General features: G+C 44.3%; 1 pseudogene; it reads right to left on the minus strand.

Annotated features, from left to right (window-relative positions):
• Positions 1-14,084, minus strand: part of LOC147118500 (uncharacterized) — a 75,047-nt pseudogene that overhangs the window by 11,605 nt on the left and 49,358 nt on the right.

Consider the following 14,084-nt stretch of genomic DNA (forward strand, 5'->3'; position numbering starts at 1 on the left):
GCCTTACTGAAATCCATGTAAACCTCATCCACTGCACTACCCTCATCCACACACCTAGTCACCCCCTCGAAAAATTCAATCAAATTGGTCAGACATGATCTTCCCTTGACAAAGCCATGCTGACTATCCTTGATTAATCCTTGCCTCTCCAAGTGGAGACTAACTCTGTCCCTCAGAATTTTTTCCAATAATTTCCCTACCACTGATGTTAGGCTCACTGGCCTGTAATTCCTTGGCTTATCTCTACTGCCCTTCTTGAATAATGGTACTACATTAGCTGTTCTCCAGTCCTCTGGCACATCCCCTGTGGCCAGAGAGGTTTTGAAAATTTGTGTCAGAGCCCCTGCAATCTCCTCCTTTGCCTCACACAGCAGCCTGGGATACATTTCGTCCGGGCCTGGGGATTTATCCACTTTTAAGCCTGCTAAAACCGCTAGTACCTCCTCCCTCTCGATGCTAATATGTTCAAGTATATCACAGTCTCCCTGCTCGATTTCTATGTCTACATCATCCTTCTCCATCGTGAACACAGATGCAAAAAATTCATTTAAAACCCCACCTACATCTTCTGGCTCCACACACAGATTGCCACTTTGGTCCCTAATGGGCCCTATTCTTTCCCTAGTTATCCTCTTGCCCTTAATATACTTATAAAACACCTTAGGATTTTCCTTTATTTTGCTCACCAGTGTTATTTCATGGCCCCTCCTCGCTCTCCTAATTTCTTTTTTAAGTATCCCCCTGCACTTTTTATACTCCTCTAGGGCTTCCTCTGTCTTTAGTCCTTTGTATCTGCCAAAAGCCCCCATTTTTTTCCTAATCCATTCTCGTATATCCCTTGACATCCAAGGTTCCCTGGGCTTGTTGGTCCCACCCTTGACCTTTACGTGAACATGTTGCCATTGTACTCTCTCAATTTCCTTTCTGAAAGCCTCCCATTGCTCCGATGTGGATTTTCCTACAAGTAGCTGATCCCAGTCCACTTTGGCCAGATCCTGCCTTATCATATTAAAATCGGCCTTCCCCAAATTTAGAACCTTTATTTCCGGTCCATCTCTGTCCTTTTCCATGACTACCTTAAATCTCACCGAATTATGGCCACTGTCACCAAAGTGCTCACCTACTAACACTTCTACCATTTGCCCAGCCACATTCCCTAGAATTAGGTCCAGTACCGCCCCCTCTCTTGTACGACTTTCTACATGCTGCCTCAAAAAGCTCTCCTGGATGCACTTTAAGAATTCTGCACCCTCTAAGCCTTTCACACTCTGACTATCCCAGTTAATATTGGGGAAGTTGAAATCTCCCACTATTATTACCCTATTATTTGCACATTTCTCTGAGATTTGCCTACATATCTGTTCCTCTATCTCCCGCTGACTGTTTGGGGGCCTATAGTACACTCCCAACAAAGTGCTTGCCCCCTTTTTGTTTTTAAGTTCCACCCATATGGCCTCATTAGAGGAACCTGTTAATATATCATCCCTCCTTACAGCAGTAATTGACTCCTTAATTAATATTGTGACACCCCCTCCTCTTTTACGCCCCCCCCATCTCGCCTGAAGATTCTATACCCCGGAATATTGAGCTGCCAGCCTTGCCCCTCCCTCAACCATGTCTCCGTGATAGCAACAATATCATACTCCCATGTGTTCATCAACACCTTCAGTTCATCCACCTTATTCGCAAGACTCCTTGCTTTAAAATAAATGCCATCCAGCCTTGCCCTACTCCCTTGTGCCATTACATATTTGCTCTGCCTTCCAAGCTGACTTGTTTTTTCCTCTATATTTGACTGTACATCACCCCCTACTATAGCTCCACTCTGTATCCCATCCCCCTGCCAAGTTAGTTTACAGACTGGTAAGCCTGACATCGGTAGTGGGGAAAATGCTAGAGTCCATTATAAAGGATGTAATAGCAGAGCACTTGGAAAAAAGTGACCGGATCGGACAAAGTCAACATGGCTTTACAAAAGGTAAATCGTGCTTGACTAATCTACTGGAATTTTTTGAGGATGTAACTGGTAAAATAGATAAGGGAGAACCAGTGGATGTGGTGTATTTGGATTTTCAAAAGGCTTTCGATAAGGTCCCGCATAAGAGATTAGTGTGTAAAATTAAGGCACATGGGATTGGAGGGCAAGGTATTGACTTGGATAGAGAACTGGTTGGCAGACAGAAAGCAAAGAGTTGGAATAAACGGCTCTTTTTCCGAGTGGCAGGCAGTGACTAGTGGGGTACCACAGGGATCGGTCCTTGTACCCCACTAGTCACAATATATATTAATGATCTGTGTAATGATATCAGTAAATAGTGATGATATTTGTCTGTGTTTGATTACTTATGCCTTACAGCATATTTGTCTGTGTTTTTGATTACTTGTGCCTGACCAGCAGAGGTCATGTGAGAGACAAGCAGTCCAGAGGAGTTTTACTTTCAGTTTCATTCTAGATGCATCACAGCATAGTGTGTTCTGTAAAAAGCTGTAGAAAGTCTTGAACAAGACTTTAGATTAAACAACATTCTCTTTCAGAAATGAGTCTTTATTGAACCCAAAAAGAAATCAAAACATGATGTCAGAAGTGGCTGAAAGAGAAAAAATCTGAAGTTAGCAACTTGATGGGACAGTGAAAGCAGTTGTGGCAAGTAAGCGAAATCAGCTCTCCACATATTAGCAAGCCAGAAGAGAACATCGTTGCTTACCATTAGAGAATAGCTAACGAAGTGAAAAAATGGAAGGTTTACTCCCACCGGCGACGCTTCAATTGACAGGTAATGTGGCTGAAAATTGGAGAAGGTTCAAACAACATTTAGAGTTGTATTTAGCGGCAATCGGAGCTGACGAGAAAAGTGATAAACAAAAATCGTCCGTGTTCTTACATGTCATGCGTGATGCAGCGCTGGAGGTATATAATAATTTCATATTTGCTGTTGATGGAGACAAAATGAAGCTAGATAAAATAATGGAACAGTTTGAGGCCTACTGCATACCTAAACGCAACGTGACCTTTGAGAGGCACAAATTTTTCACATGTGTACAGAAAATCGGCGAGACTATTGATCAGTATGTGACTGAACTGAGAAACCGGAGCAAATCGTGTGAATTTGGGGGACTCACAGACTCGCTGATAAAAGACAGACTGGTGTGTGGTATTCCAGATAATGGTCTAAGGGAAAGGCTGCTAAGAGAGCAAAATCTAGACCTGGGAAAAGCCATAGCATTGTGTAGGGCTACAGAGACTGTGAAGTTGCAGGCAAAGGAGCTGTTCAGTGACAGTAGCTGCAACGTGGATGCAGTGAGAAAGAATGGATACAAACCGTTTAACAAAGAGAGCGCCAATGTGAAAAAAGAGACGTGGCCAGCAAACGAAAATGAAAGAGACAATCGGAAGTCATGTAGTCGATGCGGTACACAACATCCACCAAGAAAGTATCCAGCATATGGTAAAACATGCAATAGATGCAACAAAAACAACCATTATGCCCGTTGCTGTAAGAACCAAGCGCAACAAAGCAAGGTCCATACAGTAGATGAAAGTGAGATAGAGGAATTCAATGTAGATGTTGTGTCTGAAAACAAAAAAGAAAGAGACTGGATGTTGACACGAAAAGTGAATGACATACACATTCCATTTAAATTGGATACTGGAGCACAAGTTAATGTGATATCAGAGACCGATTTTAAGAGAATTAGACCCAGACCAAAGTTATATGGAATACAAGTGAAAGTGACCGGATACTCAGGTACTGATATACCAGTGAAAGGAAAATGCATTGTCAAAGTAGCACACAAGGACAGAGAGCACACGCTAGCATTAATCGTGGTGCCAAAGGATGTGCAAGACATACTAGGGTTAAAAGCCTGTGAGAGACTGAACCTGGTAAAGAGAGTCCTCGTTGTGGAAAGCGAAGGAGAGACAGTCTATGATGAACTCATGAAAGAGTACAAAGACCTATTTAAGGGTCTAGGCTGCATTCCAGGAGAACACACGATCAGAGTAGATAAAAGTATGACACCGGTCATACATCCATGCAGAAAAGTTCCGTTTGCTCTTCAAAAGCAACTGAAGGCAGAGTTGGACAGGATGGAAAGCCTGAACGTGATTCAGAAGATAGATGAGCCAACTGAGTGGGTGAGTTCCCTCATCGTAGTGGACAAAAAGAATGGAAAGCTCAGAATTTGCCTGGATCCAAGAGATCCAAACAGAGCAATTAAGAGAGAGCACTTCAAGCTTCCTACACGTGAGGAAATCATGGCACAGTTTGCAAATGCAAAATATTTCAGCAAGTTAGATGCATCCTCAGGATTTTGGCAGCTGAAGCTGGACGAAGCAAGTTCAAGACTGTGCACGTTCAACACTCCATTTGGCAGATACAGATTCCTAAGGTTACCATTTGGCATTGCCTCAGCTCCTGAAGTGTATCACAAGACTATCCATATGATCTATGAGCACCTGGAGGGAGTTGATACATCAATGGATGACATCATAGTATGGGGAACCATGAGAACTGAGCATGACGAGAGACTGAAAAAAGTGCTGGAAGCAACAAGGGAAACAAACCTGAAGCTGAATAGAGAGAAATGCCAGCTCGGGGTGACAGAACTGACATTCGTGGGAGATATCCTTAGCAGTGAGGGCATCAGACCAGATCCCAGAAAGGTGTCCGCCATTGAGAATATGCCAAGGCCACAATGCAAAAAGGACGTGCAGAGGTTTAATGGAATGATCAACTACATGGGTAAATTCATATCCAACCTCTCAGAAAAAATAGCGCCACTGAGAAGACTAACTGAAAAGAACATAGAATGGGAATGGACTCATGAGCATGAGAAGTCATGGAGCGATCTAAAGAAACTGCTCACAGAGGAACCAGTTCTGAGGTTTTATGACCCAGCGAGACCCATCAAGATATCATCAGATGCATCACAGAGTGGGCTCGGTGCCGTTCTTCTGCAACAATATGACTACTGGCAACCTATTGCATATGCATCGCGCTCAATGACAGACGCAGAGACGCGATATGCTCAAATAGAAAAGGAGCTGCTCAGCATCACATACGCCTGTGAAAGATTTCACCAGTTTGTGGCAGGACAAGCAATCAGTGTAGAGACTGACCATAAGCCCTTGATTGCATTGTTCCAAAAGCCACTGAATAGCTGTCCGCTTAGAATACAAAGAATGATGATCAGGCTGCAACGCTATACACTGAATGTTGCGTACACACCAGGTAAGCTGATGTATACAGCAGACACGTTGTCCAGAGCTGTTGACCCAAGTGAGCCCGCAAACACCACAATGGATGAAAAAGTGAACGCCTACGTGGACATGATCACAAGTGTACTGCCCATAGCAGATGCAAAAATGGAGCTCATAAAGACTGAGACAAACAAAGATGAAACAATGAGACGACTGAGGAAAAGCATCTTGGATGGATGGGCCAACATGAAGCAAGACTGCTCACCTGATATAGCAGAGTACTGGAACTGCAGGGCAGAACTATCAGTGGTCGAAGACATCATCTACAAAGGAAGTAAAATAGTTATCCCAAAGAGTCTGAGAAGAGAGATGCTAAAAAAGACCCATGGAGGACATCTGGGAATCGAAAAGTGTAAGAAAAGAGCACGAGAGGTGATGTACTGGCCACGAATCAACCAAGATGTGACAAATGAGGTGTCAAACTGCACAATATGCCTGAAATATCGAGCGAGCAATCCGGTAGAACCACTAAAGCCACACCCAGCACCAGACAGACCTTACCAGGAGGTAGGCGCTGACCTATTCGTATGTCAAGGGAAGGACTATCTTGTCATCACAGACTATTACTCCCTGTATCCAGAGGTTTGTAGACTGTACACCACCACTGCAGAAGCTGTGATAAGAAGTATGAAAGCCATATTCTCCAGACATGGCGTGGCAAGCGAGGTCTTCACAGACAACGGACCCCAGTTTAACAATGCAAATTTCCGACACTTTGCCAAAGAATGGGACTTTGTCCACACAACATCAAGTCCTCGCTATCCACAGTCCAATGGACTAGTGGAAAAATCGGTCCAGACAGTGAAAAGACTGATGTACAAGGCAAAAGACAGTGGAACTGACTTCTACCAAAGCATGCTTGTATACCGCACAACGCCGCTCGAGTGTGGTATGTCACCAGCCCAACTCCTGATGGGACGTCGGCTAAGGTCAAACCTACCCATCCCGGAGAACCTCCTGAAAACAAAAGAGGGGGAGAAAGTGAGGAAGTTCAAAGAGCAACAGAAAGAAAAGCAAAAGTACTACTATGACAGAGGAACACAAAACCTACCTGAACTCCACACTGGTGACCAAGTAAGGTTGAAAGACAAAACAAACACATGGACTCAGAAGGGAACTGTCCTGAGTGAAGTTCAACCAAGATCATACACCATTCAGACAGGTGAGGGTGCTGTTCTGAGAAGAAATCGTCGAGATCTTCTCATGGGACCAGCCACAGCAGGTCAAGGGACTGATACTGGTGAACAACCTGATCACACAGCTGAGAACCAATCATCTGAGGCAACAACTCAGATTCAAGGACAATCAATCAGAAAATCCTCAAGACACGTGAAGCCTCCTGAGAGACTCATTGAGCAAATTTAAGGACTATTGTTAAAGAAGGAAGTAATGTTATCTTATTATTTCTTCAAGTTCTAGTGTATTGACATATTTCATGTGAACACACAAAGCAAGGGTAAAAAACCTTGATCATGATAATGATAATGTAAGTTCATTAAATGTTGTTAGTTAAAAGTAAAATACTTTTGTTTTAAGAAAGGGAGATGTAATGATATCAGCAAATAGTGATGATATTTGTCTGTGTTTGATTACTTATGCCTTACAGCATATTTGTCTGTGTTTTTGATTACTTGTGCCTGACCAGCAGAGGTCATGTGAGAGACAAGCAGTCCAGAGGAGTTTTACTTTCAGTTTCATTCTAGATGCATCACAGCATAGTGTGTTCTGTAAAAGCTGTAGAAAGTCTTGAACAAGACTTTAGATTAAACAACATTCTCTTTCAGAAATGAGTCTTTATTGAACCCAAAAAGAAATCAAAACAATCTGGACGAGGGAACTAGATGTAATATCTCCAAGTTTGCAGATGACACAAAGCTGGGTGGGCGTGTGTGCTGTGAGGAGAATGCCGAGAAACTCCAGTATGATTTGGACAGGTTGGGTGATTGGGCAGAAGCATGGCAGATGCAATATAACGTGGATAAATGCGAGGTTATTCACTTTGGTGGCAAAAACAGGAAGGCAGATTATTATCTAAATGGCAATAGATTGGGAGAAGGGGAAGTGCAATGAGACCTGGGCATCCTTGTGCACCAGTCGCTGAAAGTAAGCATGCAGGTGCAGCAGGCGGTTAAGAAGGCAAATGGTATGTTGGCCTTCGTAGCGAGAGGGTTTGCATAAAGAAACAAGGATGTCTTGCTGCAGTTGTACGGGGCCTTGGTGAGACCACATCTTGAGTATTGTGTGCAGTTTTGGTCGCCTTATCTGAGGAAGGATGTTCTTGCCATGGAAGGAGTGCAGCGAAGATTCACCAGGCTGATACCTGGGATGGCAGGAATGACGTATGAGGAGAGATTGGGTCGATTGGGCTTGTACTCGCTGGAGTTTATAAGAATGAGAGGGGATCTCTTCGAAACCTATAAAATTCTAACAGGACTAGACAGACTAGATGCTGGAAGGATGTTCCTGATGGTCGGGGAGTCCAGAACCAGGGGTCACAGTCTAAGGATAAGGGGTAAGCCATTTAGGACAGGGATGAGGAGGAATTTCTTCACCCAGAGAGTGGGGAACCTGTGGAATTCTCTGCCACAGAAGGCAGTAGAGGCCAATTCATTAAATATATTCAAGAAGGAGTTGGATATATTTCTTAAGGTTAAAGTGATCAAGGGATATGGAGAGAAGGCAGGGACAGGGTACTGAATTTGGATGATCAGCCATGATCTCATTGAATGGCGGAGCAGGCTCGAGGGGCCGAATGGCCTACTCCTGCTCCTATCTTCTATGTTTCTATGTTTCTCCATGTCCACCCTCTATAACCTTTTCATAATCTTAAAGACCTCGATCAGGTCGCCCATTGGCCTTCTCTTTATTCTAGAGAAAAGAGCCCCAGCCTGTTCAGCCTTTCCTGATAAGTATATCCTGTCAGTTCTAGGATCATCCTTGCAAATAATTTTTGCATCTTCTCCAGTGCCTCTACATCCTTTTTATAATATGGAGACCAGAACTGCTCACAGTTCTCCAAGTGTGGTCCAACCAAGGTTCAGTACAAGTTTAAAATAACTTCTCTGCTTTTCAATTCTATCCCTCTAGAAATGACCCCAGTCCATTGTTTGCTCCTGTTATGGCCTCATTAACCTGCGTCGCTACTTTTAGTGATTTGTGAATCTGGACCCCGAGATCCCTTTGCTCCTCTGTCGCATTTGGACTCTTATTTTCAAAATAGTGTGTGGCCTCCTTATTCTTCCTATAAAAACACACCACCTCATATGGATCTATATTGAAATTAATTTTCCAATTACACTCCCATTCTGCAAGTTTGTTAATGTCTTCTTGAATTTTGTCGCAGTCTTCCTCAGTATTAACTTTACCTCACAATTTGTTGTCATCGACAAAGTTTGAAATTGTACTTCTGATTCCTCAGTCCAAATCGTTTCTGTAAATGGTGAACAGCAGTGATCCCAGCACCAATCCCTGTGGAACACCACTTCCCACCTTTTGCCAGTCTGAGTAGCTACTCCTAACCCCTACTCTCTCTGTTTTGTGACCAGCTTGCTATCCATAAACAGTTTGTAAGATCGACAAGATGACCAAGGTCAGGCCATGTGCAGTGAAGGGCCAGGCAGCAGAATGGATGGAAAACTGGCTACAGAACAGAAATCAGAGGGTTGGAGTTAAGGGAGGTTTGTAGTGACCTTTGTGTGTGTGTCACAAATAGATTTTGTACTATTTTGATTAGAAATACAAAAGCTCTACTAGACATGTTAAACTACTAGTTATTTAATCAGGGCTGCAGCTGCTTAAAGGGTGACTGTACTGAGGTTTGTGGCCAGAGCTGGCAGACGTGTTGTTCTGAAGTCTGATGTCTCACACCTGAAGAGTCTGTTTATGTCGTGTTGTAATGACCTTTTTCTGTTGCCTGGTGTCAGAAATGGAAATCAAAGGGAGATGATGCCCCACTCTGTTAATCAACTCTTTGACACATTTCCACACATTTCCTTTCTTAATTTACAAAGATCACAACTCCATTAGTGAACAATGGATTGCCAGTCTGCCGCTTTTTAGTGAGGCTTGAATGGATTCGCTGTGAAGCTACACCTGCCGATCTGTCTGTGTGTCACTGTGTTTGGATTGTGTTAGACAACAGTCCTAATATCTCGCCTACATCCATTACAATTTTTGAATGTTAGATTGTACTTGGAAAAAGTTGAGTTTGAATCTGACAATTCTGAAATTGGGAGCTGTTAAAGATTTCTGTTTTTCACATAACTGTATAGTGATGTGATCAGTCAAAGCAAATTAAAAGATGCTGCTATTTACTGAACACAACTGAATAATTCTACAAGGATGTTATCGCAGTCTTCCTCAGTATTAACTACACCCCCCAATTTAGTGCCATCAGCAAATTTTGAAATTGTACCTTTGATTCCCAAATCCAAATCATTCATGTAAATGGTGAACAACAGTGGTCCCAGCACCGATCCCTGTGGAACACCACTTCGCACCTTCCGCCCGTCTGAGTAAATAACTTTAACTCATCCCGTTACTATAACTGGACTTGTCTCCATTCCCATGCCGACGGGATTGCTGTACCAGACGGGAGTGGCAACATTTGGAGACTCTCGATTCTCCACCAATTCCCATTCCCCTTCTTTCTGGTGGATAATGGAGGTGCCACTGTGTGGAATGTGCAAGTCAGTAAGAATTGTCAGCGAGGATTAATCTGCACTTTCTAATTGGAGATGTTAATCAGTGGAACCTTTCAGGCACTGAATTGTAGATTTTATACTAAAGATTAATATACGATTGAAGTAAAAGTTCATAATTTTATTGTAAAATAATTCAGGGACTCTCATCAGAAATTAAGGGGAAGATCAGACAGCGGTTCTTAAATGAACACTGCAGCCCCCACAAGTTAATCAGCTATATATCCAGAATATTGAACTCCAGCCAAGTTATAGGGGTTATTAACATCAGCAAAAACAAACTCCGACTGTCAGAATGAACATGGTTCAGTCCTGGATGTGATTAACAGCAGCAATAACAGCAGAATCCAACCCCTGCACTCACTTGTGAACTCGCTGGTGTCTCAGCAGGTTGGATGACTGATTGAATCCCTTCTCACACACTGAGCAGGTGAACGGCCTCTCCCCAGTGTGAACTCGCTGGTGTGTCAGCAGGTTGGATGACTGAGTGAATCCCTTCCCACACACGGAGCAGGTGAATGGCATCTCCCCTGTGTGAACTCGCCGGTGTGTCAGCAGGTGGGATGACCGAATGAATCCTTTCCCACACACGGAGCAGGCGAACGGCCTCTCCCCAGTGTGAATGCGCTGGTGTCTCAGAAGGTGGGAGGAATTAGTGAATCCCTTCTCACACACTGAGCAGGCGAACGGCCTCTCCCCAGTGTGAATGTGCTGGTGTATCAGCAGGGCGGATGAATGAGTGAATCCCTTCTCACACACGGAGCAGGTGAATGGCATCTCTGCAGTGTGAATGTGCTGGTGTATCAACAAGGTGGATGAATTAGTGAATCCCTTCCCACACACAGGGCAGGTGAATGCCCTCTCCCCGGTGTGAACTCGCTGGTGCGCAATGAGGTGAGATGACTGCCTGAACCTTTTCCCACAGTGAGAGCAATTGAACGGTCTCTCCTCTGTGTGAACTAGCTGGTGTGTCAGAAGGTGGGATGACTGACTATATCCCTTCCCACACTCGGAGCAGGTGAACGGCCTCTCCCCAGTGTGACTGCGTCGATGAGTTTCAAGCCGGGACGGGGAGCTGAATCCCTTCCCACAGTCCCCACATTCCCATCGTTTCTCCATAGTGCAGATGTCCTTGTGTCTCTCCAGCTTGGACGATCAGTTGAAGCCTCGTCCACACACAGAACACGTGTACGGTTTCTCCCCGCTGTGAATGATGCGATGTTTTTTCAGACTGTGTAACTGGTTAAAGCTCTTTCCACAGTCAGTGCACTGGAACACTCTCACTCGGGTGTGTGTGTCTTGGTGCTTTTCCAGTCACACTGATCTGTGAAATCTTTTCCCACAGACAAAACAGGCAAACATTTCTCCTTCCACATTCAAAGGCCGATGATATTCCCTGTAAAAGCAGTTTACAAAAGACATCGCTGTAAGTTCAGGATTAAAATGCAGTACAGATAATTCTAGTTTCTATGGAACATTCTTTCCTCTCTTATTACATAGAATTACCCAGATTGTACAGCACAGAAACAGGCCATTCGGCCCAACTGGTCCATGCGGTGTTTATTCTCCACACGAGCCTCCTCCCATCTCTCTTCATCTCACCCTATCAGCATCTCCTTCTATTCCTTTCTCCCATGTGTTTATCCAGCTTCCCCTTAAATACATCCCTGCTCTTTGCCTCAACTACTCCCTGTGGCAGCAAGTTCCACATTCTCAGCACTCTCTGGGTGATGGAGTTTAATCTAAATAGGGCTTTCCTGGGCAGCCAATGAGCACTGCTGCCTCTTTTGTGCATTTCCTGGTGAGGCGAAACAGTTGATATTTTCTGATCAAAAAGATCTGAGCTCGGCAGCATTAGTCCTGTTTTGCCTCCTTTGGAGACCAGGTGTATGAGCAGAGTGAGCGCAGCCTTCACAGCAACCGCAATAAAATTGTTACAGTTGTGAAGGAACTTTGTGTAACTGCACTGGACAGCAAACAAAGTATGTGTGTCAATTATTGTCTTATTACCCTACTGTAAAGTGCCATGGCATGTTTTAAAAGCTCTATATAAATGTAAATTGTTGTTGGTGTATAGAGTACTCTGTTGAAATTTAGTGAAATGATCGACAACCAAGGAAGATCATTTCTTTGTTTGGTTCTGTTAGTTTTCATAGAATCATGGAAACGTACAGCACGAAGGAGGCCATTCGGCCCATCGTGCCTGTGCTGGCTCTCAGAATGAGCACTCGTGCTTAGTCCCACATCCCTGCTTGTTGTCCGTAACCCTGTAAGATCCTCATCCTCGAGTGCCCGTCCAACTCCATTTTAAAATCATTGATGGAATCAGCTCATGACCTTTTCAGGAAGAGCGTTCCCGATCCCTACAACTCTCTGAGTTTTATTCAATTGTTGCCACAGTTGCCTTCTGTGAAGGTTTAATAATAAATGCATTTTGCTGTGAAAGCAATGAAAACATTCCTAGTATATAAATAGAGAGATGCATCAAAATATTAAAATTGTGGGAGGGAGGGCAGTGCTCCCCAGGGCCCAATAAACAATGGAATTCTTGTTTCCCAAAGATGAAGTCCCAGAGCTGCCTCTGGCTCGGTTCCACCTGCCCTATTCTGACAAGCTAAGGTGTTGGTCAGTGCCCTGTGATTGCCCAGTGGGCAGAAAGTGGCAAACCTAGAAATATGACCAAAATAACACATTTTAACCCCAAAGCTGTAAATCCCCGGCCCACACACTCTCCCTCCTCCCTGTGCTGAAATCCAAACCCATCGCACCATCTCCAATATTTCTTTCCTCCACTCCCAGTTTTCCCCCTCCCTCTACTCTGGTTGGGGTCAGTTCTACACCCGCTGTGTGCAGAGTGAGAATAAAATCAGTGATTCAATGATTGTCTCTCCTGGTCACTGGGCCCTGAAGCCCCGCCCACTCTCTGTTCCTGGCCAAGATGGCCGCGCATGTGCCGTGATCCCGCCCTGTCCAAGATGGCGGCCAGTGACCCCGCTGACCCGGGCGGCCGGGCCTGTCACCGCGGGGCAAACACGGGGCCTGTGGGCTCTTATTCGGGGCCTGAGGAGTACACCGGGTGTTTATGCAGCTTTCCAGCCCAGCCGTGGGTCCAATTCTACCCGAGCCCACAATCTCCTACCGCCTCCTGGAACCGTGTCTTCCTCATCAGCCCTAAGCCTCCACTGGCACTGCGCATGCTCAGAGCACCACCCAGTCTTGCGCCTGCGCACTGAGCTCCTGTGGTCATTGATGGGACACATTCTGCCGCGCGGGGGATTCTGGGTAAACGCCCCACTGTGGAAAGCCCCCATTGTAAATATTTGTTTACCATAAACTGCACTCAGAAATTGGAGGCATATTGTCGCAATTTGAAGATGATGCCAAATTGGCCGATAAAAAGCTAATAATTTTGACTGCGCAGAAATGCAGGATTACATAAACAGGCTTTCAGACTGTGCAGATAAATGGGAAATGAAATTCAATATAGTGAAATGTGAGGTGGTTCATTTTGGTGAGAGGAATAAGGAGGCCACCTATTCCTAAGAAGGTAAGAAACTAAATGGAGTAAAGTAGCAAAGAAATCTGGAAACACACACATAAATTGCTAAAAGTAGTAACGCAAGTTGATAAGGCCATAAAGCGTGGAAAGAAAGTGCTGGAGTTCATTTCTAGAGGAATATAATAACAATGCAGGGAGGTAATGTTAGATTTATATAGAACCTTGGTTAGACCACACTTGAAGTACTGTGGGCAGTTCTGGTCTCCATATAACAGGATATTGAAGCACTGAAGAAAGTGCAGAATAGATTTACAAAGGTGTCACCAGAGAGGATGTAACTAACAAACAAGATTGAGCAAGCTGGGACTCTTTACTCTGGTAAAGAGAAGACTGAGAAGAGACCTGTTAGAGGTCTTTAAAATTATGTCAGGGTTCGAAACCGTGGAGAAGGAGAAACTTTCCATTTATCGGTGAGTCTGATAGTAGCTGCATTGTGGTAGTTGTCAGTATTTGAAGAAAGTCCTTTAAAACGTGACGTGTTTGGCAAAAGTAAAAATAAACTCCATTGGAGGTAAACACAATCAGCAGAATTTTTACCTGACCCTTCACCCTTTGATTAGTTTGA

This window comes from Somniosus microcephalus, chromosome 4, assembly GCF_052327205.1.
Source record: "Somniosus microcephalus isolate GS21.2 chromosome 4, FLI_Smic_1.0, whole genome shotgun sequence".
Classification (NCBI taxonomy): Eukaryota; Metazoa; Chordata; class Chondrichthyes; order Squaliformes; family Somniosidae; genus Somniosus; species Somniosus microcephalus.